Raw genomic sequence first — 27,935 nt, forward strand, 5'->3', positions numbered from 1 at the left:
ACATCTTTTCAAATATGACTGGAAGACTGCTGAACCAGCTGTTGCAATTTCCTCGGATTAATTTATCATTAACGGCCATGTCAATTTACTATACATTAAGATCATAATATATTTTGGTTATGATTATACTGGTAGATCTTGGGAGCATTTGATCTGTATAGTAGCATCTGAATTTTGGAAAGTTTTCTAGGGAATATTCATTGAACAGTTATTTCTTTAAGGGCATCAAACAAAATGGGCCTTATGTGATATGAATCACAACATAATGTTTGCTTCCTTCGTGTGTATGTTAGACCCTTATTATTCTGGATATTATTATTTGGATTGTTATTGCTGTGACTACAGGTTATTATATCTCTAATTTATTATGTAATAAATATAATAAGCATATTATGTACATATTTCTAGTAGCCAATATTACTTGACCAGTTTACAAATAGTTTTTTAAAATCTATGAAATATAAAAACAATATGATAGCAGTACTCTTTTCCCTTTGTTCTCAATAAAGAAACTAAGCAGAAAATAAGTCGCAACTGGAAGCTGTAATTTAAGACGGAACTGGGCCCTTGGGCCTCCGAAGAGGTTGGCATCATCTAAGCAACATGAGCAAAAGAGGTTGGGGGATTAATATACCCCAATGTTATATTAGTGTAAAAGTAAACTTTAATACTTGCTTGGCAAGAGGAGTAAGAACTTCCAGTTCTTGACAAAGAAGAAGAAAAGCAACCTCATTTTATCTGAAATATTGGGATGGATAATTAAGGTATTGTGAAAGAAGAAAAGATTTGTTGGTAGGAAAGCATCATTCTGAAAATGTCAAATGAATTTAAATTATGAGAATTAGATAAAAGACACAAGGGAATATCTCGTAGTGGGGTGGGACTGATTTGGGGCTTATTGGGTATTTTGGTCTCTTCTGAAAAATAGTTTTTCTTAACATTGTCCTTCAGTGATATTAAATTGCCTCCAAACTCTGTTTGATCAAATGTGCTAGACCATCAACATATTTCCAAGGAAACAGCATTTTCAATATTTGTTTGGAGGGGGGGGCAATAAAAAGAAGCCACATCAAGTGTAATAATTAAATTGTTAAGTTTTCAAGGAGAAAAGTCACCATTTGGTTTCTGTTCTTTTTTCTTCCTTTCAAAATACCACCCACTGCTTTCTTGACTGAAAATAGGGTGGATACTTTTGAGATGTTATGTTTGTACTGCTCTAGTAATTTCACAGGAATTTGCCTTAATAGGATATAATTGGACTACATCGTGTGCTGTTACTTTAGTGTATTTATTAATTTCTACTATGGTCTATAAAGGTTGAGGGAGCTCCAATTCCTATAACTAAACACACATTTTCATTTGTAAAAAGTTTTAGTTTGTAAAATACTTCCAGTTAAAATGGGAAACACTGTAAGAAGTTATTAATTTACATGTTTTGAATCTTGTCTAACTCTCCCTTTAAAATTTGTTTTCACATGGGTGCATTGATTTTAATCTTTCACAATTTAGTCCAGTGTCGTAATATGAAATTGGAGAATTATATATGACATGGGAAGGAAACATAAATCATTGTTTGCAAATATGGTAATCCTGTTAAAAAAAAAACCAGACTCATCAAATTCAATACCTTGCTTTGCAGAAATGTCAGTCAAGGCTTCTAGGAAACATATGTACAAGGCTGGAGGAAAATTATCCACTTCTACTGAATTGCTCCCTCTTGCACCGTCCCTGAAGTGCTTGGGCCTCCTACCTACTCCCCCCTTAGCCTTCACACACTTAAAGGTCTCTGGAGCTCCTGACCTCACATTGGGGAAGGAGGGCATGTCACTCTGACCTTTCATGTCCCTAAATCATGTAACCATCATTTCAGCACAATCACACTTCCTTTTGGCCACACTGAAATGGCAGCTGTTTCTGTGATATGGCAACGTGCCCCAGCATATGAAGTGATCCATTCTGCTTCCCATACACAGTCTGCGCAGTGTTGTGGAAAGTTCTGGGGAGGAGGTCCAAGGCTTACAGAGATTTCATGGGGTGGGTTGGGATAGGGAGGAAGGAGAAGGGATGCTAGAGCATTAGTCACTCATAATGTTGTAGCAGATTGAGGTTTGTAATCTACTTACGAAAGACCAGGACTTGATACCACGAAGGTGAGAGAAACAGGTTTATTGGATGCATCGAGTTCAGCGTGTTCACACACCAAAATCTGAACTGACCTGAGCTACGCCCAGGGCAGTGATTTTATACCTTTAATCAAACTTCGTCAATCAGAGGGCGTTTAAAGAGGCGTATTCATACAAAACGTAAAAACCCCTGTTCAGAACAGGGAAGTACATCTTGGAAAAATACAAAAGCAGATATTCATACCAACAGTTTTCTGCAACTTCTCTGTTCTATCTCTCACCCACGTCTGGCTTCCTGTGCCCCTCCTTTACAGAGTCTTGCCACACTGTTCAGCCCTATTTGTAATATTATGAGGAAGTTAAAAGTCAACTTTGGGACTCCAGGGCACTGGAGTAAAAGCCAAACTAAAATGAATTTATAAGGTCCATTCTATTAAGACCACGGAACCTGGCCAGCCACTGGTGGGTTTACCTGTGCAACCCATGCTGTATCAATAAGAGTGCTGAAGGGGTGCTGCAGTGGCTGTAGCTTCTAAACGGGTCATGAGTAGCATATGGATGGTCTGTTATAACAGTTGCTAAGCAATCGGTTGTAAGTTGAGGGCTACCTGTATGGTCATTAATCTTTTCAAACCAAAGTTTTATTAAACATGTTATGTAATTCAAACAGAATGAATGAGTAAAGTAAAAATCAAACAGAAAGCATTTACATAAAAGTAAATGCAGCATAGTCAACAAGTTTGTCAACAATTTTATTTTGCTTTTTAGAACTTGTATATGACATTTTCCAGTTTTGCCATTATTTATTAATAATAGTGCTCTTATTCTTATCTAGCTTAGCTTTAATTTCCACTTCCAAGTGCAAATGAGGAAGCATGATAGAATGTCCTCCCAGGCAAGTAGGTTGCATTTCGTGACATGGTTTGAGAACAACCCAAATTTTCTTTTCAATTGAGATTTAGTAGAGAAACAATTTGTCCTCAATTACATTTGACAGTCATAAAATATTTCGTGCTATAAGCATCTCTTCAATCACAGAGGTTATACATGGGGTGGGGTACAAATGCAGAAGAGAGGGAAGTTGAGTTATTCATAAATTTGATTTCCGCAAATCTAATCACCAAAGCCTAAATGCAACATGTGGTGGGGTTTATTTAGTTAATGAGGATCCTTCCAAAGTACCTACATATATTTCTCCATAATACAGAAAAGGAAGAAAGAAACAGACAGAATTCTCTTTCACAACCTCATTCCTCAAGGCAACAAACTGTCATTTAGCAGGATTTCCCATCTAGTGAAGTAGGAGAAAATGGGCTACAATCCCTATTTCTCTTCTGCAATCCAAATGGGCGGGCCTAAGGTTTAGTTTTAAGGTACGGTACCTTCATAGTGATTGCTGCCGGCATAACTGTAAGAATGTATCAGCAGCACCAGCCAATTAAGTTGACTTTTAAAACAACACCTGATCTGAGTGAGACCATAGCAGGAAGGAACTCTCAGGTAAGGAACTCTTTTTTCTGGAAAGAGTAGTCTGTGTTTTGTTATTTATTTGTCCTGAGATTTTTGGATATTGAAAAAAATAAAGAAAAGATGTTAGAAAATAAATGTGCATTTTTCTGCAGAAGGGCTAAGTACAGTAGACATCTTTTTTTTCCTGATAACTAAACTGGCAAAGGATACTGACTTTTTTCTTTCTTTCACTTATTTTGTACTGTATCCTACAACCAGTATAGTCGTAGTGACAGGTTTTCTTTGAAAAATAAGTTGCATACCAGACCATCAATTTGGGGAACCCACATTTAGAATTTAATGTCACCATTTTCTACTCTGTCTTGTTTTCCAACAAATGAAAACATTTTCTTGCAATTTGATTGCAGAAAATATGACTTCAGCAACAGAGTGGTAGGGGCCTGGAATGTGTTACCTGACTCTGGTTTCTTCCCCAAACCCCCACAACTTTAACCTTAGACCATCTACTGTTGACCTCACCCCATTCCTAAGAGGTATGTAAGGGGCGTGCATAAGCACACCAATAAAAAAAATATCCCGGGGTCCGGTTGGAATTCCAGAAGAATTCTACAAAAAATTGCAAAAATTATTAGAGAACATATTATTAGAAATGTACAATGAAGTACTAGAACGAGCTAAGACACCAAAATCTTGGATGGAGCCGCTAATAACATTAATTCCCAAAGGCAACACTGAAAAACAAAAGATTCAAAATTATAGGCCAATCTTGCTGCTAAATGCTGATTATAAAATACTTATGACAATAATGGCTGAAAGAATTAAAAATATACTAAATGAAATCATATACCTGGACCAAAATGGATTTCTACCCAACAGACATATAAAAAGTAATATACAAACGATAATGGTCATATTAGAATATACAAAATACATTCAAGAAAACAATACTATAGATCTCAGTAAAATGGTAAACTATGCAGAACTCTTAGATGAAAAAGGAGAACTAAAATGAATACAAGATCTGAAAAAACAAGGAATAAATGTGGAATGGTGGCCCTATTTACAACTTAAAACAAGATTTAAAAAAGATTGGGAACAATACGGAATACATGAGAAACAAATAGAATTAGATAAAATGTTATTAAGGATAGGAGGAAAAATGATTACCAAATTATATAATTTTCTTTTAAGATATAAAATGGAGGAAGAGATGGTAAAGGAGACAATGATTAGCTGGGAAAAAAACTTTGGCCATAATATAGAGTTAGAAAAATGGAATAAATTATGGGAAAGAAATTATAAATTTACGATGGCAATAGCTTACAAAGAAAACCTCTATAAAATGTTTTATATATGGCATTTGCCCCCAGAGAGATTGGCCAAAATGTATCCAAATTTATCCCCCAAATGTTGGAGATGTAACTACAAGTCTGGAACATTCTACCATATGTGGTGGATGTGCCCCATCACAAGGAAATACTGGTGCAAAATTCAGAAATGGTTGGAAGAAATTACGGAGCAAAAAATAGAACTGAAACCAGAAGCGTTCCAATTAGGAACATTAGACTGGAAAATAGACAAACAATTTCAATACATAATACTACACATACTCACTGCAGCTTGGATTCCTTTCGCACAAAACTGGAAACAAATCAATACACCCGCAGACGAAACAATGATTACAAAAGTACTTGAATGTGCAGAGATGGACAAAATGACCATGGAACTAAAAGAAAGAGAAGAATCAGATTTCTATAAAATATGGAATAGAATTTATAAGTGGCTAGAAAACAGAAGCCAAAACAGGAAATAGAGAATGTAAATATAATGGTGATATGAACAATTAATATTATTATAAGTGTTAGTACTATTGCTAGTTCAAAAAGCTATTGATATTATTTCTGTAACTATTACGATCTTCTACTCATTAAATCCTTGTGCTAAGAATTCGCTTTCTGTATGGTAGCAATTTGAAAATGTTATTAAGTAATCAATATTTATATGGAAACAAACCAAAGCAGAATTCATGGAAAAAGAACAGCAAAATTATATTACAACCCTGTTTCATGTAGTGGTTAAGGTATCAGGCTAGAAAGGCAGAAACTATGATTTCTAATCCCACTGTGCACAAAATCAGCTGAGTGGCCTCAAGCCATTCACATGCTCTCAGACATAAGGCAAACCCCTTCCCTCCCCAAAATTGCCAAGAAATGTGCAAGGATTAGTTTAGACAATTGATTTAAAGCCGTGTGTACATGTGCACACATGCATGCAAGCACACACACACAATTTCATTTTTAAATAATATTATAATTATAATATTATAATAATATAATTATTATAATAGTTATAATATGTTCAACTTGGGCTGTTCTTAGATTTCATTCAGAAAACCACTTCTAAGAAAATCTCTGCATTTTGAATGGCAAAATGCCCAGAGACAGGAATGACTCTTTCACTACAGTTATTTTTAAGAAAGGTGTTCCAGTAGCCTAATTGTTATATTTTCCTGACATACCAGGCATCACTAGTTGGATATTCTACAGATTTTTAATAAACAACTTGCTTTTCTTACCTGAACTCCCATTATTAGGTTGAGCTGTAATAATAATAAATTTAGGACCTTGGGGATTACTCAATACGTGGATAAAAATGTCAAATCCAGTCTGACTGTGCAATGAACCAAAAATAATAGAAAGAAGACAAGGCCAGACAAAGCATTACATGAGCATTACTTTAAAAAAATAGCAGGCAAAGCAGATAATAACAAGAAATGCATACAAAGCCAGAATCAAGAAAATAACAACAAACAGCAAATGAATGGCAAAGTAGTAACAAGGATGCATTGGAATATCTGCAAGAAATACCATTTGCCTGCAAGCAATAATTGGTAGGACTACAAAATAGGCAAAGTAATAGAAAATGAAGAAGTTAAAGTGGAATTCAAACAAGCACCTGCCCCATAACACCCCAGATTTAACCATTGTTGATAAGAAAACAAAAAAAAGCTTGATTGATGGAAGTGACTGTACCTGGAGACAGTGGAAGAGAAGAGAAATAACTGAAGAAAATCACAAAATACAAAGAGCTACAAATAGAATTACTGTGGCAAAAAACAAAACAAAGACAGTACCAATAGTAATAGATACCTTGGGTGCAATCCCAAAACATCTGGAGGACTACTTGAATATCATTGGCATTGACATAATCACCAACAGTCAATTGCAAAAGGCAGCTTTATTTGAAACAGCTTACATCCTGTGATGATACCTTAACACCATCAAACAATAACATCTGCCTATCCCAGTTGGGATAAGAGGGCAGATGAGAAGGGTAGATAAAAATGTCAAATCCAAAATTTCAGCAGTTCCAAGAAGGTTCCACACCCATTTGCACTACTCAAGTGACCCTGAGGTCACAGATAAACATCCATGTGGTCTCAACAACTCTCTAAAAGAATGCAAATGGCCAGCTATCTGCAAGGAATATAAATCTTTCTAGTCAGAAGAAGCTTCTTGGATGAGAAGAGAAACATCTTCAAAGAAAAACAAGAAAGTTCAGTTGCCTCTTGAAAAAGGACTGTCAAATCCAAACTAAACTCTTGGCTGACTCTGACCAACCATAATGATAAATAATTATATAGATAACAATAAACAATACAGTACACTATTTAACATTTTTCTGATCAATTGAGATAGATGGATTTTCCGCAAGCTTGCAAATAGCCCAAATGAATTGGAAGATAGATTGCTCAAGGAAAAAAGTAGCTTCACAGATTCTGAGGACATTGCTGCTCAGGAACCAATGAGCTTACAATAACTACAGATGATGCTCCAACCTTATTCTAGACTTTCTTCTTGAAATGGTACGAAGCTTTGATAGCTTCAAATTTAGTTTAGTTTATAGTTTATTGGATAAATCAAATGGTCATGTCAAATCAAATAAGATAAAATAACATAGTGCATTGACATATATACTGTAAATGTATTCAACAGAATAATAGATAAGATCATCCTTCTGGCAAATGACGGCCTTCTGATCTTGATTGAAAACTCTCAGTTGGATGGCTTACACTATACACTTTATGGGAAGGAACCAAAGTTTCTCGGAGGACATTTTTTTCACCGACTGTTAGCATCCTTGGCTGCCAACTCTTCTTGGTCCAGTGATTTTGTCGGTCTCAACTGTCCCATAGACACAGAAAACACGGGTATTTGGTATACCCAGTTTGTTGCCCGAGCAGCATGCACAAGACCTTCAAGTCCCCACACACTTGCCAACCATGGTCTTCATATTTAAGTTTATGAAGAACCAATTCCAAGTTCTCGTAGGCTTCCTTCAAGTGTACGGAATGACCTTCAGGTATGGAAGCATAAAAACCCTTGTGGAGTAAAACTGCTTTGAGACTTCTTTTTGAAGAATCTATAACAAGATGCCATTGCTCTGAATCATATTGGATTTTAAATTGACCCATCAGACTTTCGACATCGATGGGTCTTCCTGGGTGAAGTAGGGAATGATATCCTTTTCATGATGTCTGAACCATGAAGATGACACTCCTGGCAACAATAAATTCCTGCTTTTCAGCCTTGATCTGAGTAACTCAGCAGCATCTTTGGGAAGATTCAAGTCTCTTACCAAATCATTCATCTCCTCCTGAGAAAACAATTTTGGTCTTGTATTATCTTTAAAGTCAGAACTTGATTCGTCATCTGGTTCAGGTATGACTTCACCTTCATCGGAGCTAGGTATCTCTTCCAAGGTAGCAGGGGGCTTGGGTACTGGTATATCTGTGCCATGGGGGATGGGATGAATTGCTGAGTGAAGATTGGGGTATGAAATGGAATGCTTCCATTTGGAATTAAACCCTTTCACATCGCATGAACAAAAGTAACAGTCATCACTATGGTTCTTTTGCTCTCGCCATACCATAGGAATCCCATAACGGAAAGATTTTTTCTTACCCTTAAACCAGTTTCGGAAGTCCTCAACACACCATTTGCATACTTTATGAGGCGCCCAAACTTTATCTTGATCTCCAATTTTTAGTCCAAAGTATGCCAAGTATACTTTTTTCACAAGTCTGTAATATTCTGCTGTTGCTTCAACACTGTATATTCACCACAGATGAAACAGAAACTGTCTGGTGAATTAATATACTTTTGAGGAGCCATAACATAACAGTTGAAGAATGACGAGCTAACATGAATTGCAATGAAAACGTGTGAACAACCTAGTACCAAGAACCTGATGATGATTCGTGCACAAGTGTGACATGCAGGAGAGAGCAGCTCTGTGTCTGTACATGAGACGTCACAGTGCTGGCCACGCCCCCTGCACTGACTGGAGATGCTGCTATCTGCTCTGTGTCTCTCTCCCACTGGATTCTTCAGGAAAGATTAACCCCTTCTACCATTAGAAGCACAGACTTAAAACTTGCTTAGCTTATGTATATATTGCTGACCATCAGATTTACAGTGCTATATTTTTTTTTTTACATAACTCGGACAAACTCTTTGTTTTTTTGGCATTTTATATCTTGAATGCACTTATGTGAATTAATTAATAGTAATTTGGACTTTAAATTTGGTTAAAAACCCATAATATCAAAAAATATCAAAAAATAAAAAAATGATAAATTTGAAGACAATTTTGCATGTTGTGGCAAATCATGACGTCTAGTTTTTCAATTTTTATTTATTTTCAGCACACCAAAATACATGGAAATTAGATGAAAATAATCAAACAGCTTTTTAGTCTCAGACCTGTGATATTTTCAAAGGCTTATGTCAAGTTCAAAGTGTATTTTTGCTGTTGTGACCATTATTGCTTGCCAATGAATCCAGGGGGGAGGGAAGGGTAAGATGCAATGTAGGCTCCAGACATCAAGAAGACAAGGCATGAGAGCGAAGGATGCTTCAGCAGCAGTTTGCCAAAACCAAAGACTTTTTCTCATAATAATACAATAACATTCAATTGGACAATGTGACCTGTATTAATAAGGTGTGGGAGAATCCTATATTTTTGTTATGTGGGTTTGTGCGGTATTTAGCTAGATCTGGTTTTGCCCTCATCAGTGCTGAAATGATGTACTTAATAAAGTTTTGCATTCAGAGATTGTGGCTGAGATTGAGATCGTCTTGACCATGCCTGCTTTGGTTGAGTTTGTCAGTTGGAACATTGACAGCTTATGTATGTTGCTTCTGAAATACGATTCAGAGACTAAACATGTTAAAAATTGCATGATCAAATTGATGCTGAACCTAAACAGAATATTATTCAACAATGGAAGACAAACAAATTCATATTTAAGAAAAAATCTAGTACTAATTATTAAAATAGATGATACATATTCAGAAAATTATTCAAAACATAAAGAGCAAGTTGGAATATTTTTGCATATCTGGAGGCTATATCATATTTTGCAAGATGAAAATTGCAGGGTGAAGCAAAACCTGCATGTTAACTTTCTTTGTCTACAAGGTATTTTTCTGTTTAGCATCACTTACAAAGTACACTGATCAGGTCTTATTCAGGTTACATCATACTTTTTACTTAAAATCACATTTGGTCATATAACTACGTCAGAAATATCTGTTTAAGTTAGCCAACAGATACTATACAAGATGTGTTTTCAAGCCAGAAAGACCATCTGTCCCAGTAAAGTTATCTTTTCATGTAATTAAAAATAAAACAATTGTAGTCCAAATTAACGCTGACTAAATGATTCAGAATTTTTTAAAAGGAGAAAAACCTTTGGGTTGTGTGTGTGGATTCCATTCAGAAGAAATAGCATCGCTGCATTGGTGAGACTGCATTTCAAGATTCAATTACAGTGCTGCTAAAGCCAAACACTTCTTTAGGTCTTTGGTTTCACCAGTTCACAGTGGTAAAGAAGATAGAATAGTACAGAGGTGTTAACTTGCGGCCCGCGGACCGGATGTATCATGTGCTGGCCCCGCCCCCACCCAGTTTAGTGAAGGGGGAAAAAGTCCTTATACGTCACGTGATGATAAAGTTTGACACCACTAGAATAGTAGATCTAAGCTATGGCATATGTTTTTCAAAATATTTGAAATTTCTGTGTTTGCCTTCTGGCGCATCTAACCATGCTTGTGGTTATAAAATAGAGTTGTCATGTAGAGTTGTTTTCTTTTAATTCCTGAAAAGGTTCTCACTTTGAATAATGACATGGCAATAAGAAGAATTTACTTTATTTATTTAAGTGTATAACAGCACCAAATTTCAAACAGAAGTTTCTTTCTGCTCAGATAGCTTACAAACCATTTTCAATTTGTGCCTCACTGACAGATGTCTTTGTAAGTAAGGAGGTTAGAAATTGAGATTTATTTATTTATAAACAAGTGGTGCAATAGAAATGACTACACACCAACAGTGCAGTTAATACATTGGTGGCTATTACAGTTTTATTTTAAAACCAACATATAGTACTTAATATAAAGAAAACATAACAAAAAGGAGAAGAAGAAAAAATAAATCTTTTTCTAACAGTTTTTAAATTAGCAAGAGAGTGAAGCATTTAAATATTAAATAATATTAAATTATGTTAATAACCCTTCATATAATTTAAGGAATTGTAACTCTCGTTATCAAACTGTGTCTTTTTTGTAAGACACTTTCAAATCTGTATGAAGATCCTGGTTGGTCACAGGAGGAACTTTTAGGACCAACTGCAGAAGCTCACAAAAATGTGTCCAAATGCAAACTGGATTGCTTTACATTAGTCCACTTAAAAGAACACCATGATATTCTGCAGCAGCGGAAAAATGATGGCTACAAAACCTGCATTAGTGATCTCTGGGGGATTTTTCATCGATCAAGGATTTGGAAATGGGGTAATAGAAGTTTCTGATTTCTTAATTACCAAAGGGTTCTGATTGAAGTCTGAATATACATGCTGAAAGATCAAACCAATGCAAGCAACACTGTAGCCTTATCCTGACATTCGCTTTGAATGTGCAGAATACAAATCTGGTATGGGATTGAAGCAGTGGTGGGTTGCAGGCAGTACACCCCGATACAGGCATACCGGAGTCTGCTTGGAGCACAGGATACGGTTGCAGTACAGTACTCCGGAGGGCCCACCTGCCTGCCTGAGCTCCTTACTGGTCTTCAGCACTTCTGCGCACGTGCACGGCACCTACAGGGCCTGCATGACACTCTGCTGAGTAGCTGGAGCATCACGGAGGCACTAAGATGCATGCGAACACTGCGCACGTCCATGTGGACGATGCTGGGCCAGTTCCAACCGTACCGTTTAGAACAGGATCTGTAACCCATCACTGTATTGAAGGTACCTGGGCTAATACCCCTCTCAAAAGTTTACATTCACATTTTGCTGCCTCTTCTGACCTCTTCACATCCAATGCAAAGGTTGAGGAGATTCTAAGTGTCTTCAATTCAACTTACATAGAACATTCCTTATACTTATCATGCAATTCATAACAATGAAACAGGTGAAGATGTGACATTGGGTGGTCGAACACATGTTGGGCCTCTATATAATTTATGTGCTCAATACATTCAGATCAAATGTCTACGGAGATTCTCAGTCATCCAGATCATAGTTGTTCTAAAGGTGCTTTAGGTAGGAGTTCCTAAACACATCGCACAACTTAGGAGAATAAATGTTTTAAAGAAATATAATATTTGATTTGTTGTTGTTGGATTTGTTTTTACCTTTGTCTGGCTGATGATTATATATGTATAATTTTTATAGTTATTTTAATATCCCAAAGATACTTTTTCAAGATGCAACTGGACTTTCTTGTTTTTTATTATTTGTTGTTGATTTATTTTTGCAGTGATGTAGTAGCACACTTTCAGAGCAGAAGCATGCCCTGAATCATGGTCAAAATTCTTTGCCCATGTATATGGTCCTCAACATCAGGGACAAATATAGCCTTCAAGAATTTAAAGGTAACATTACCCGTTTTGATTGTGACTCAACAATAATAAGATGTCTTATTGATCTACCAGGCAAAGATTTATTTTATTTTAATGATTACCACAGTGGTGCTGTTATTAGTCTAGAGCTGAACAAAGGAGTCTCAATGCCATGATATATATTATTCTCTAAAACGAATGGTGAAAGTTCTACCCTGTTCTCTTCTTCCTCTTTCCCTCTTATAAGGTCTTCTGAAGAAATGAAGATGTGAGCATTGCTGGAGCTTTGTCTTGAAAAGCCTCAAAAAGCAAGATATCTCTTTATCACTACCTGCTAAATTGGGGGAAGGAAATAATAAAAAATGGAGTCAGAAAATGAGGGAGAAAATATGTAAGAAGACCCGTGGAATGAGAGAAATTATGGAATAACCACCTACATGTCTGTCTGTCTGTCTGTCTGTCTGTCTGTCTGTCTGTCTGTCTGTCTGTCTGTCTGTCTGTCTGTCTGTCTGTCTGTCTATCTATCTATCTATCTATCTATCTATCTATCTATCTATCTATCTATCTATCTATCTATCTATCATCTTTTAAGTCCTTGGAAGGAAGTCTTTCAGCCATAACATGGTTGTACGCACTCAGAACGTAGGATACTTTGAATATATTCTTAATTGATTATTTTTTTCACTTCCTTTCAGCAATTGGTTCTTGGATAGTAGTAAGGGAAATAATGGATTTTTGGACAATTGCTGGTAGACTTCTAAGATGCTTGCTTAGTATATCTAAGTAATTAGAATAGGAAATATTAATTCAAGAGCCAACATAAATACCACAGACTCTCATGTAAACTAATAGACAGGATTGTCACCTTTGTTCTCCTGAGATTTTCAATTACTGATGACCTGATGGATTAGAGGGTAACAAAAAACAGTGTGCAGATTTTAAAAGCAGCCATAAAAATAAAAATTGGCACTTAATCGTTGCTTGGTCTTTTCAGTGCTATTCAATATTTCATTTCTCCCTGTATATTTTGTATACTTAGCTTGGTGGGAATGTGGCCAAAATGCAACTAATAAGTATTAAATTTAAAAATCTAATTTAGTTACATTCAATCAATGCAATATCATGTTTTGCAAAACCAGTATTTCATTTGAACCTGTAACTGATATAATTTTGTTGTAGAGAATGTGGAATTTACTGCTTTTGAGGTTGGATTATTAAAATACGGTGCCTACGTTCGTGCTGAAGACTTTGGAAGCAAATTCTTTATGGGTCGGATGATGAAGAAGATCCCAGAATCTCAAATCTGCTTCATGAAAGGTGTATTCAAGATCTTTACCTGATATATATATATATATATATATATATATATATATATATATATATATATATATATATATATATATATATATATATATATATATATATATATATATATATATATATATATATATATATATATATATATATATATATATATATATATATATATATAGGAGGAAGGTCACATTTCCACTCTCTGTCTTCGGCTCGTCACAAGAGACCATCCAGACAGAAACCCAATATTTTTTACTGTTGCCTTTTTGTTACATTTTGTTATATTTATATTTATATTTATATATGTTATATTTGTGTGTATGTATGTGTATATATGTATGTATATATATATATATATATATATATATATATATATATATGTATGTATGTATGTATGTATGTATGTATGTATGTATGTATGTATATACATACATACATACATACATATATATATATATATACACACACACATACATACATACATACATACATACATACATACACACACACACACACACACATACATACACACACACAACCGTCTGAAAAATAGTTTACCCAAGGCAGTTTACAACTTTCTAAAATGACATTTTGACTAATTAAATATTTAAAAGTATTAGTGTTGCTAAACCACTCATACATGTTCCACGAAACAATGCCATTTCTTTTCAGAAATTCTGATTCCACTTGTCTGAAAGTTGCCAAAAACAAGGTTGAAAGCAAAAACCAACAAGGTTGATGGTTTTACGTTGTAATCTAAAGCAATGGGAGGGGCATATGCTACCCTAGAGAACATAGGATATTTCAAAGGAACCACAAGGATGGGCACATTTTGAGGAGGCACAGAAAAGCAAAAATCTATTTTGCTCCCTCATTCACTCACTCACTCACTCCTTCATTCAGTTTCGATAGTAGTAGCCAGTCAATGATTCTTGGTGGCTTACAATTACTACAAACACTGTCTTGTTGATGCCAGAAAACACACTAGTTAGTTCCTATCCAGTAATGGGACTGGACAGGTGGAACACAGAAGGAAAGAAAGGTCAGAAGGGGGCCACAAGCAAGAGAAGGTTGAGGAACATTATTCCAAAGCATTTTCAGTTTCTTCCAATGTTGTACCATAAATTCGACAAGTTGGTACTCTCGCCTGTGATTGTGAGCCACAACAGATCATACTCAATAGTACAATAGCATCCTGCTTACGGCAGTTCTGTATGGGTGCATTCCTTTTGTTCTTTTAATATGCTTTTAAGGAGAAAACATGCATGAACAGAAAATACTTTCTTTTTCCTTCAGTCTGCCAGTTTCAACAATGATAAAGATAAGTAAAGACTGCCTCCTTGTGGCAGTTAGCTTAGAATCTAAATTAGTTACAGGGCTGATTCACATAGTCTGTGAACTATTTGCACCAATTTAAATTTGAGCCAATGATTATTAATAGAGAAGGAGCACCCTGTATTATCCTCCACTTTTTTTTTTCATTTTTAGCAGCTTATGCAGTGTTACCCTGTCTACAACACTTCACTTCAGGACCTCCACTCCAGTTGGCTAATGTACTCTGTAATAGCTCCTCTTCTCTGGGCTTTCCTTCAGGGCCATTTTTTTTTTAAAAAATTCAGCATTGAACAGTAAAAGCTGGACTTTCTTTCCTATCCTCTTCCTCCTGCCAGGTTCATTGATGCATCTAGTTCGAATTTGTCAACCCTGAGGAAGTGGAAAAGGCCATGGGAACGATGAGTGCCTCCACCTGTTTACTGGACCCGTGCCCCTCCTGGCTGGTTTCGACCAGCAGGGAGGTGACACGCGGCTGGCTCCAGGTGATTACCAACGCTTCTTTGCAGGAGGGGTCTTTCCCGCAACCACTAAAGGAAGCGGTGCTGAGACCCCTCCTCAAGAAGCCTTCCCTGGATCCAGCTGTCTTGAAAAACTACCGTCCTGTCTCCAACCTTCCTTTTTTGGGGAAGGTTGTTGAGAAGGTGGTGGCGCTTCAACTCTGACGGACCATGAATGAAGCGGATTATCTGGATTCCTTTCCGTCTGGTTTCAGGCCTGGGTACAGCACAGAAACCACTTTGGTCGCACTGATCGATGATCTCTGGTGAGCCAAGGATAGAGGGCATTCCTCTATCCTGGTGCTTCTTGACCTCTCAGCGGCTTTCGATACCATCGACCATGGTATCCTTCTGCGACGTCTGGAGGAGGTGGGAGTGGGTAGCACCGTTTTACGGTGGTTCTCCTCTTACCTCTCCGATAGGTCGCAGTTGGTGTTGGTCGGGGGACAGAGGTCGACCCCTAGGCCCCTCAAGGGTGGGGTGCTGTAGGGTTCGGTCCTGTCCCCCCTCCTATTTAACATCTACATGAAACCGCTGGGTGAGATCATACGATGGCACGGGATAAAGTACCATCAATATGCAGATGATACGCAATTGTATCTATCTGCCCCGTGCCAACTCAGTGTAGCAGCGGACGTGATGTGCCGATGCCTGGAAGCTGTCAGGATCTGAATGGGAATGAACAAATTGGTGCTCAATCCCAATAAGACCGAGTGGCTATGGATGTTACCCCCGAAGGACAGTTCAGACAGTCTGTCCTTGATCCTGGGGGGTGGGGGGTGAAGACTTACACCGCTCAGAGAGGGCTCGCAATTTGGGGGTCCTCCTGGATTCACAGCTGACACTGGAACACCATCTGTTGGCTGTGACCAGGGGGGGCTTTGCCCAGGTTCGCCTGGTATACCAATTGCGGCCCTACTTGGACCAGGGGGCACTTCAAATGGTCACTCATGCCCTTGTCACCTCAAGGCTGGATTATTGCAATGTGCTCTACATGGGGCTACCTTTGAAAAGCATTCGGAGACTACAGCTAGTCCAGAATGCAGCCGCGCGAGCAATTTTGGGTGTACCGAGATACACCCATATTATACCTGTCCTCCCATATTACACCTGTCCTAGTGTCTTGATACAAGTCATGGATTAGGAACAACAGCATTAGTCAATGTCCAATCCCCTTAGTTTTTCCCATAGAAAGGGTCTTGAGCTTGAGTCCATTGCTGACTTGAAGATGGCAAAAGCCATGAACAGAGAAACTCAAGATAGTCTACTGTATTTCTCAATCAGTATAATCAATATCATTATACAAGGATGAGCTGTAATGGCAAATATCCAGCTCTGTATCATACCTGATTACACCCATAATTCACCAGCTGTGTGGACAGCTGCGTGTGTATGGATGTGCAGGAGTTTTATTCCACATATAATCAGTGACTAGCCTACCTGTTATATTAATTCAATATTATTGAGCATATGAAAAGAATATCTGTATTGCACTTATTTATATGTATGACTGTATATATGTTTGTATGTATATTTATATGTATATATGTGTATATATGCACAGATATACGTAGACACATATAGGCACACCATCTCTGTCTCTCCCTTCTTCCATCTCTCTCCCTATCCCCTAAAAAGTTGGGTTCCATTATTACAATATGTTTTACTCTCTTTTTCCCCCAAATAGTACTGTATTAATGACTCTTCAAAGGGCAAGTAACAAGAGTGTTTAGAAGAAAATGGAAACCAGTTTTAAAACATTTTTAATATACAGTAATGCATATAATAAATTTTATATGGAGCTCGGCTTTTGGTATACTATGAAGTGATAATCAATGACAAAAATATTGCAATATATATTAGTCTATCTTTTCCTCTTGGCACCTGCTGCACTAAATTAACCTATGCATCTTCTGTTCTTCAGAAGAAAAACCACCTCTGCCACCAGTACCAGGAGCAGTGGATACTTACCTGGTCATGCCTACACATAAAATTATGAAGTTACTTCGTGACGTCATAACAGAGCGTGTATCAACATCAGAGGTCTACAATTTCTTAAAAGGATTCCAATTAAACAATGGCTATCTAGAGAATAAGAATATTTATATCTGGAAAGGTACATGGTAAATGCTAAGAAAATTTATATCAGTTTGTTCATTAAGATGATGACCAGATTTTATAACAATGCAAGTGTTAATGCTAAAATATAGTTAGTTAGATGTCTTAAAATTGGACATACTTCTCCCTTGAAAATAGCATTTGTCAAATAAACTACAATGGCTGGATTCTCCAAACCAAACAAAATATATTAACAGCTTTGCACACTGTGTGAACTTAGCCACTAATATATAGCATTTGAAGTCCAAAGTAGCAAAGAGTCTCACAAGTTCACAGTCTGGCTCAACTATATAATTGGAATGTGGTTTGGATAATTCGAATTCCACAATATTTTAAATGAGCAATAAAACAATATTGCTAAGGGTATTTACAAGAACTGAAAAATAAGAGTTGGGATATCACATACCGCTGGATAAGATTTTTAAGGAATTTTAACTGTAGTTCTAATTTGAGACTAATGAAATATATTTTACATTTATTTCAAATATATTTTCACAATACCACATGGAATTAACTTTATTGTGTTGAAACTATAATGGGTTATTGATTTGTTTGCTTTTGCCCTTTTTGTCTAATTTCTATATATTTCTTAATATAGTGTTACAAAGATCAATATGGTTACAATCTGGATTCCTGAGATGTAATCACTTTATGTACTGGCAATCTCTCAATAATAATCTCCCAATATTGACTTCCTGTGGGCGTGGCCTGTTGCCGAGGAGGGCTCCACCGAGCTCCTCAGAGATCTGGTCTGTATATCTAAATAAGATCATAGATAGCACCCCTTTTTGGCTAAGAAAGGGGCAGGGAGGATAGCTCCGTAGGTTAGGGTCTATTCGTAAGCCACAGCCTTTTTCTTTTTTTGGCTGTGGAAGAGATTAGATCCAGCCGAAGCGGAGCCTTTATCTCCGGCCAGTTCTTCTCAGCTGCCTTTTTTTTTTTGGGCAGCCCCAGACAGGCTAGCCCCCCCCAGGACAAAACAAAGTTTTTTTCAAGCTAGAGTTGATACGGGAGGGTACCACCCCTGTGAGATTTATGCTTTTATTACTATCTTAAATACCAGCACCATTTGTCTTAAAGACTTCTTTGTTTAAATAGACTTTAAAATGGCGATTTCTCTCCGTGGATGATTACTGGATGTACTTAGCCGGGCTTATCTTCCTGCAGACTGCTCCTTAACAAAATAAACTCTTTTTCTTTGGAAATAGAGGGGAGCGAAGCATTGCTTACTTGTTTATCTATTATGGCACCCAGATCAAAGAAACGTCTTGCTACAAATGTGTCTAAAGAATTTAAACAATCTTTTTTGGAAACACAACCTTTGTCTCCTACGCCCTCTACTGGAGAAGTTTTAACACAGGAATATCTCTTTAAAATATTTAATGCCCTTAAGCAAGAACTTAAGGAATTTGTATTGCAACTTTATGAGGATCTAAAATCTAAAGTTAATCAAATGAAGGCGAATACGTTTGCAGCCGTGTCTGCCCTGTCAGATTACTCTGCTGAAATAGAGAACAGATTGGAAAGTCTGGAGAAGGCTAATTTTGATTTGACTACCAATATTCAAATTTTACAAGAAAAAATTAGAAATAACGAAGAACAGCTTATGACGCTAAATTTTGATAGGAAGGCATTTTCAATAAGAGTCAGAGGATTCCGTGAAAAGGAGCAAGAGAATTTGAAACAGACATTTGCTGAAGCCTTCAGCCATGCGCTGGGAAGCCCGGGACTTAACTTTGATTGGCAGATTCGGAAAATCTATCGCCAGAACTCATTGATAGCGGAACAGCGACAGCTCCCGAGGGACATAATTATACATTTCTCTACAAAAGAATCTAGAAACGCGATTGTGCAAAAGTTTTATAATAACAGTCTCCGAGTTGATGACCAGGACGTGATTGTCTTCAAAGATATACCTTTCCAAATGTTGAGAGCAAGAAGGGACTACGCCTTTTTAACTAAAGAGCTTAGGAGTCAACAGATTCGATACAGATGGGAGGCCCCTGCCGGCATCACGGTTACATTTGAGAATCAAAGATTTCGTCTTAACTCTGTTTCGGAGGCTCAAGATTTCTATTGTAGGATTCTGAAGGCGGGACTTCCTGACGCGCTTGGAAGAGAGGAGAGACAAGCGGAAGGAGAAAGCAAACGGCTGGCCATGCGGCTGCAAGATGGAGGGGGTAGCCCCTCCTCCCTCGGAGAAGCAGAAGAACGCAGATCGAGAATTTAGATACTTCAAAAGACTTCCTAAAGTTGAGGACTGAATGGGGGTTTGAGACCTCTCTCCGGTAGAAAAAGTGGACTAATTTTTATCAGAAGGGAAAGCTGGGTGAAACTACTTTGAGCTAGATTCTAAAGTAACGTTAGCATAAATCTGATAGTGGTTAAAAGAATGCGGAATGATTTATGTTGTTTAAACTTTGTTAGATGGGACTATTTTAAAATAGAAGGTTAACTGACTCTTGCTGAAAGCATTATTTGAATATGATCCATGCTATTTAACTTTTATTTGAAGGGAAAGTTGGTTGTAATAGTTCTGAGTTATTTTTCAAATAAACGCTAGTATAAATTTGATAGTGGTAAATATTAGACAAGCAAGAGATGAGGGTAAAATGCATGTGGAATGAACTACGTTATTTGTGGTAAATATCAGACAAGCAAGGGATGAGGGCAAAATTTACGTTGTTTAAAGCTTATTAGAACAGGAAGCCGCTTGGGATTATCTTAAGATAACTGTAAAAAGAATGTGGAATGATTTATGTTGTTTAAACTTTGTTAGAAGCGACTACCTTAAAATAGAAGGTTAACTGAATCTTGCTGAAAGTATTATTAGAATATGTGGAATGATTCATGCTACAAATCGCTCTGAGTTATATTTTAAACAAATGGTAGTACTACGTTATTTGTGATAAATATTAGACAAGCAAGGGATGAGGGCAAAATTTACGTTGTTTAAAGCTTATTAGAACAGGAAGCCGCTTGGGATTATCTTAAGATAACTGTAAAAAGAATGTGGAATGATTTATGTTGTTTAAATTTTGTTAGAAGCGACTACCTTAAAATAGAAGGTTAACTGAATTTTGCTGAAAGTATTATTGGAATATGTGGAAGGATTCATGCTACAAATCGCTCTGAGTTATATTTTAAACAAATGGTAGTATAAATTTGATAGTGGTAAATATCAGACAAGTGGGGGATGAGGGTAAAATACATGTGGAATGAACTAAGTTATTTAAATTCTATTAGAAGGGGAAGTCGGTTGGAATTACAGAAATTGATTCCTGTGTAAAGTAATATCTGATCTATGCTGCTTAACTTTACTAAGAAGGGGAAATCGGGTTAGATTATTTTGAATTACTGTTTGAAAAAGGGGTAAAGAAAGATCATTTACGTTGTTTAAATTTTACTAGATGGGAAAGTTTGATTACTTGTCTGTAAAGTTATATTTGAATATATGGCATAAACTACGCTGCTTAAATCTTACTGGAAGGGATCATGAGGTTTAGGAAGGGAATGGGAGAGTCTACAGAAGGTCGGGGTAAATAGCAAAGAAGTAAGAGATGAGAATAAAATATAGATAGAATGATTTATACTATTTAAGCATAGATAAAGATGGGGGGCTGAGATCAACACAAAGAGTGGTTTCTTTTTTTCTTTTTTCTCTTTTCTCTTTTCTTTTTTTCCTTTTTTTTTTTTTCTCTTTCTTTGCTTTTCTTTTTTTTTTTTTTTTTGATATATTACTTTTATTTTTTAATCCATATGTATACAAGATATCTTAGATAGAAGGTAGTGCCAGGTGTGGACCCTGGGAAGTCGGGAGGATTAGGGATGGGGATTGTGGGGGGTGGGGTGGGGGGGTGTTAATATAGTTTTAATAAGAACAAGAATGTATTTATATACGGTGGTTCCTTTTTTTTTTATTAATAATAATCTCCCAATATTATGCAAATACTGGTCAATATCATACCATAATGTTATGGTTTAATGAATTAAGCATGTGTTTTGCTGTTTTCTTTATTTTCTGTTTTTAGTTCCCCTCTCTCCCCCTCCTTTTTTACCTTCTTTTTCTTTCTCGTCTTTCTTTCATTAAAGCATATAAATTGGCAGTGAATCAATTGCTTCCTTGTTTTAAACTGGTTAGATGCTCTTCAGTTGCTACTTCATATTTTTTTTATTTTTGAATAAACACAAGCAAACAAGACACAACAAACACCATAAAAACACATTCCATTACAAATTATAAAAAGTGTGTCAATTGGTTACAAAGAACTTCCACAGTCATCACCTAAAATCCATATCAAATTATATATTTTACATCAAATATATAACTTCCTTTCATGGTCACCATTTAAAAGTTTATACCAAATTTTCTCTTGTCAAACCAATACATATGTATACATTATATCATTAACAATTATCTATCTAGCTATATCCATTATCACTTCATTTTTAACAATTTATAAACACTGCCACTCTAGTTCTCTCTCGCTGCCAAAGAGACATCCAAAGGGCACATTTTATCTCTTTGCAAGCTAAAATCTTTGAAGTGCAAGATCAAAATGATCAAAGAAAAGAGAGAGAGAAATATTTCCAGAACTCAGCCCCCAACCTCTAAGTGGCAGTGTAACTTCTTTTCCCTCTAATGTTACTGCTCTCTTTATATTCCTTTTATATCCTCTTTATATTCCAAGCTTAAAAGAAACAAGGCTCTTAAATGGAACAAAATAAAAAGAAAGAAAAAACCCATCCAAGCCAGTATTGTGGGGGGGAAAAGATTTAATCCATAGGTTAAAAAAAATGTAGTAGAAGAAAAGCCAATACTTTCACTTTAAAAAGTAGGAAGTGTTTGCAAAACATCCATCCATAGAAGACAATTTAAAAAAAAGGATAACACACTGTCCAAAATAGCTAAAATTTGCTAATTCTTTTCTTTTCTTTTCTTTACAAGTTTAATTTGGTTTTAATCTTTTTTGGGCAGTCTCTTTTGTAAAAATAAAATTTCTTCACCAGATGGACACACTTTCTCTTTCCGCTTTCCTCCGGTTGCAGAGCTCTCATGACTTCAGCAGCTTGGCGCTGCACTTCTATCGCCGGCTAGAAAAGATTCTCTCAATCAGGGACTTTGTGATGTCCCTGAGATCAGCAAGATGTACTCTTCCCTGTCACCATCTCTTTGAGACAGTTTAGGTCCAGATGGACCACCCAGTGGTAAAAGTATCGGCTGCAATATCAGAGCTCTGGGATCGCAAGTCTGTATCATCACGACGTCAACTCCTTCTCCTCGGTTGCTACTTCATTCTTGTTTCACACTGGCAATTTTCAGTGCAACAGTGGTTCCAAAAGAACATTTAGTTACAGAGAGGAGGGTTCTCTTACATCAGCTATAAACAGATAACAAGCTATTTAAAATAACATTACATACTTCCCAAGTTGTGGTTTTATGAATGGGTAAATGTGATGTGCCACTTGTCCTAAAGAAAATTAGAAGTTGAATCAAAGCAAAAAGCAAACTATTTTTTGAAGCTATGAGCTGCTAACGAAAATGTTTGCCTTGTAGGGACTGTATTGGACACTTTTCCTAACCAGTTGATGACCCCATTGGAATATATGAACCTTGTAGATACAAGGTTTATAGACACCACCTATGCACCACTGATGAGACAGAGAGAAAAATGGATGTCATTATACATTTGTATTATTCTACAGGCTCACAAACAACAGTGAGATGATTTACAATTAAGTGTTGCTTTTGTGTCATTAGTTTGTGTCTTACACTTACAGAATTCTACAGAAAAGAATGGCGTAGGATCTTCTTGGGTGGGAGGTTGAACTAGATGGCCTACAAGGTCCCTTCCAACTCTGTTAATATGTTAATATGTTAATCTGAATTCTGAGAGGTCACATGCATGTCCATATACATTATGTCCTTTTGCTTTGTCTGAGAATGCAAGCATTAAATAGGCTTAAAAGGATGATGTCATTCCCTCTGCGGATAAATATACACAATTGCATTTTCACTCATATTAAACACTGTTATTGTAGTACTGGCAACAAGAAAACCCTCTTTAAAGGTCTTGGAGATTATTTGCGGAGGTCACAAAACTGGATAGAAAAGAATTTGCTCTTACCTCCATATCAGTGTCTTCTCTCCCAAATTTGTCTGGCCGCAGTTTTTGGTAAAGTGAATAATAGTCCAGATCTAAAAATTAGCAGGGACCTTAACTGTTGAAGTCAATAGCTTAGGTGTGTAGTGTAAGTTCCAAATAAGCTGGGTTTTATTGATGATCATGTTTAAGTGAGCAAAACATGAGGCATTGTAAAATCCAGTGAAAATACCGAAGTCTGTTAAGAATCTGTTATGCTTGAAGCACACAAAGCTAAGTTGTGAAGCACAGAAAGTTGGGAAATTATAGGAAGTTGTTCCAGTGCCACCCTATACTTAAGTATATCTTAAGTACAAGAAATCCTGAGACTCTATCTATGAACAACCAGTACTGATCAGTCCTGATTACAAGATTCCGGTTATTCAGGAACAATAGTCTACTTCTGAGTAAATATCCAGCCTAAATATCCCATGCAAATATACATACTTCCATTTTGCCTAAAGGGGCCAATGAAGTTGTCCTGTGCATTACTAGGTAATGTATGAAAAGCAATTTGAACAGTATAACAACCAAATTCAGAATCCAGTCTAAATTAAGACACAGATTATTTTCACAGAAGATCCTCATAGGCTTTAATGGTACAGAGGAATAATATAGACAAGACACAGACATGATTCTGTTAATTACAATAACAGAATTAGCTTACAGTTAAGTAGAATTAGCTCATCTGGTCTTATTTTTTTTTGTCTGATCCACCTCGTAAAGCTAACATCAATCTTGCAAGTCTGAAAATGCTTCTTTCCCCCATTCCCTTTCCAGGCTCAAAACTAGGAGGATCTCTTCTGAGCCACTTGCTCTGCCCACATTCCTGCTTCAGACATAGCTGCCTTTTATGCAACTCTTCCCTCAGTTGTGTCTTGTTACCATATATCCCAAGGCCATTCTCATACACCATTATAGAGGCTCAGTAGAACCATGTTCATTTATCCAGGCACATTCTTTGCGCACAGTTAAGTGGAATTGTCTGCCAAGAGAGATTATCCTTAACTAATAGATCCTTATAAAGTATTCTGGCAGGTATAAGAAATCAAGAACGAAGGTTGTTCAAATGAATACAAGATTACTCCATACTATCTCTAAACAAGAATCTGTACTACTAATGGTCAAGCCAAATTGGTGTTAGATAAGAGTCCACAGAATTTATGGCTGGGCCTACATCTCTTGTGGGCACAAAGGGACTCCACACTGATGATGCGCTTGATCCCTCCCTTGGGCTCAACCTAGTCATCTCCTACAGCTTCCCTTGATTTCCTAGGTAGAAATGAATTGGAGTAAAAGATCAAGAAATAAGCTGCATCAATCAAGAAAGAAATCTGACTATCATTACCACAATTTATTATTCTTATTATTGCTATTATTTGCTTTGTTCTCTAATAATCTAGCCTATAGATGAAGCCTCCAGATACTTTGCAAAGCAAGGGATTCCATTCCCAAAATAGATCTGAGTAGAGAAAAGGATCTGAAGGAGTGTTATGTTTTTGAAGATGCTACGGATGTCAACGCACCTATTGCAGTTTTTCCATCACTAATAAATGATACCTTCAAGAAATACAAAGCACCAGGTAAGTTCCTTGTTGCCTTAACAGACCTGACAGTTTTTTCACAGGTGAATATTCACATTTGGTGAACTAAACCCTCTACTACCCTTGTGCTATTATAAATCAGTAATTTTGGAAGGTTACACAACCCTATCATCATTACTCATAATCCTCCTGCTAAATTACCCTTCATTTTCTAAGTTTAGATAAATATCTTATTAGTTGTACCAAAGGATGGCAACTGGACTTTAGTTTATCCCTGAAGATGTTTTGCTTCTCATTCAAGAAGCTTCTTGTCAGTTGTACAACCTTGGAGTAGTCAAGAAGATATCAATCTGTTTCAATTATATTGTCAGCAATGGTGGGTTCCTACTGGTTCAGCCAAACCGGTAGTGGTTTGGCGGTTGGGTCACTGGAACCGGCAGCAACCCAGGCCTGCCACACCCCAAACTGGTTCTCCCGGTGGTGCCATAGGTGCCACCATCTTGTTTTTTGCTTCTGCGCTTGCACAGAGCAATTTTATTGCACTGTGCATTCGTACACAGTGCGCATCAATCACATATGTATGTACATGAAGCACCTACAAGTGAACCGGCAGTAGTGACTGCTGGAACCCACCCCTGTAGACTGGAGTCCCAGGGACATATATGGGTTTACAATTCTGGGCTTGGGCCAAAGGAGTCTTGGGAAATTTGTTCCCAAATTGTACTACTTAATATGAAATTGTTAAATTAAATTAAATTAAGGATTTGTCCCATATACTTTCCCTGGCTTTTTCTAGTTCTTGAATGCAATTCCTAGCACAACATTTTTTAAATTATTATTATTATTCATAAACATTTTGAATATAGTGTATTGTCAGGGTATATTATCTACAAAAGAACAACAAAGAGAAAACAAAAAGAAATATTATACTGGTAACAATAGTAATAATATAACAGAATAGTTTTGGCTAAATTTCTCTTTATATTAGCTTATTTATAATTCTGTTGATTATATTGGCATAGTTATAATATCAACCATCTTAAATTTAGTTTATACATAACAATGTTCTTTCTTCATCTAATTTCTGCCTCTTATCTCTAACCACTCATAATTCTATTCCATATCAAGTAATATTCTGTGTCTTCTTTTTCTTTTCTTTTTAAAGTCAATCTGTCCATCTCTGCACAGTCTAATATTTTCCGAATTACATCCTCATCAGACAGAGTGTTCTCATTTTTCAAATAGTTTACAAATACAATCCTTGCTGCTGTCAGTATAACAAAATATATAGTTCATTTATTATAACCCATAGGACAACATTCAAAGGCTACCACCCCCTCCCACTGCAAAGTTAAGTTTCTTATGTTAAATAGATCTGATATTATAGGCATTATCATGCCTTTGAAGTGCATGTCTTTCCTTCCTCTCCAATATTCATTATGACTTGTTTTAGTCTTCAGCCTTTGCATCATTAGTGTGCTACTTCCATCCCATGACAAACAGGAAGTTAGGAAGAATGGAAGCTCCTGTTTGTTTGTGGGATGGAATAGCACCCTAATGATGCAAATCTGAAGTTAGGGAAATATATGCTTTGCAGTTTGACAGCTGAATGTCAGCAGGCTTCCTTCCCAACAGAAGCCTCAACACTCCTGCCATTCTACTATGATGGATGGAAAGTGGAGCCAAAGTTATTCTATTCTAGTGTGTGCAATTTGTGGCTGTTGAGATATTTCCAAACTCAACTAAGCTACAACTTCTATTTGGAATTGATGAGTGTGTGTATTTTGTGATTTGGTTTTTCTTACTACACAAGTATGGCTAATGTTGAAATATGGTGGAAGCTGTAATTCAGAAAGCCAGAGGTTTCTCATCCCTGATGTAATCCAGCAGCAGAAGGTTCAATTATTTTGATAGACAACCATAACATATTGACTTGCTTCTGTAATAGGGATAGCAGGACTAATAAAAAGATCCTGACTTTGTTTTGCAGATTTCGAGCAAATAATACATTTAATGGTAAATGGTGTTTTGCAGGTGTGAAACGTGCTCCCACTGAACTGAAGCAAGGTAAAGTTGATGTAACTAGTCCTCTTTCTCCATATGGAATACAAAACTTTCAATACTCTGAGGAGAATTTTGATAAATTAATAGAGCTAACTAGTTACAACATTCAAAATAACAAAAGCTCAATCCTTCAAGCTTTACAAAGAGCAACAGAGAGAAAAAAGCCTGAGATGAAATAGATATCTTTTCAAATACGACTGGAGGACTGCTGAACCAGCTGTTGTAATTTCCTTGGGTTAATTTACCATTAACAGCTATGTCAGTTTACTATACATTAAGATCATAGTATATTTTGGTTATGACATTATATTAGTAGATCTTGGGAGCATTTGATCTGTATAGTAACGTATCTCTAATTTATTATGTAATAAATATAATAAGCATATTATGTATTTCTAGTAGCCAATATTCTTTGACCAG

The 27,935-nt window shown here is 36.5% G+C and overlaps 1 pseudogene; it reads left to right on the top strand.

Annotated features, from left to right (window-relative positions):
- Nucleotides 1-3,539: 3,539 nt before the first annotated feature.
- LOC148049685 (cytosolic phospholipase A2 epsilon-like) lies at nt 3,540-27,694 on the top strand (annotated as a pseudogene).
- The last annotated feature ends 241 nt before the right edge of the window (nt 27,695-27,935 follow it).

Source organism: Thamnophis sirtalis, unplaced genomic scaffold, assembly GCF_051295495.1.
Source record: "Thamnophis sirtalis isolate CommonGarterSnake01/CBP01778 unplaced genomic scaffold, rThaSir2_p1.2 scaffold_1, whole genome shotgun sequence".
Lineage (NCBI taxonomy): Eukaryota > Metazoa > Chordata > Lepidosauria > Squamata > Natricidae > Thamnophis > Thamnophis sirtalis.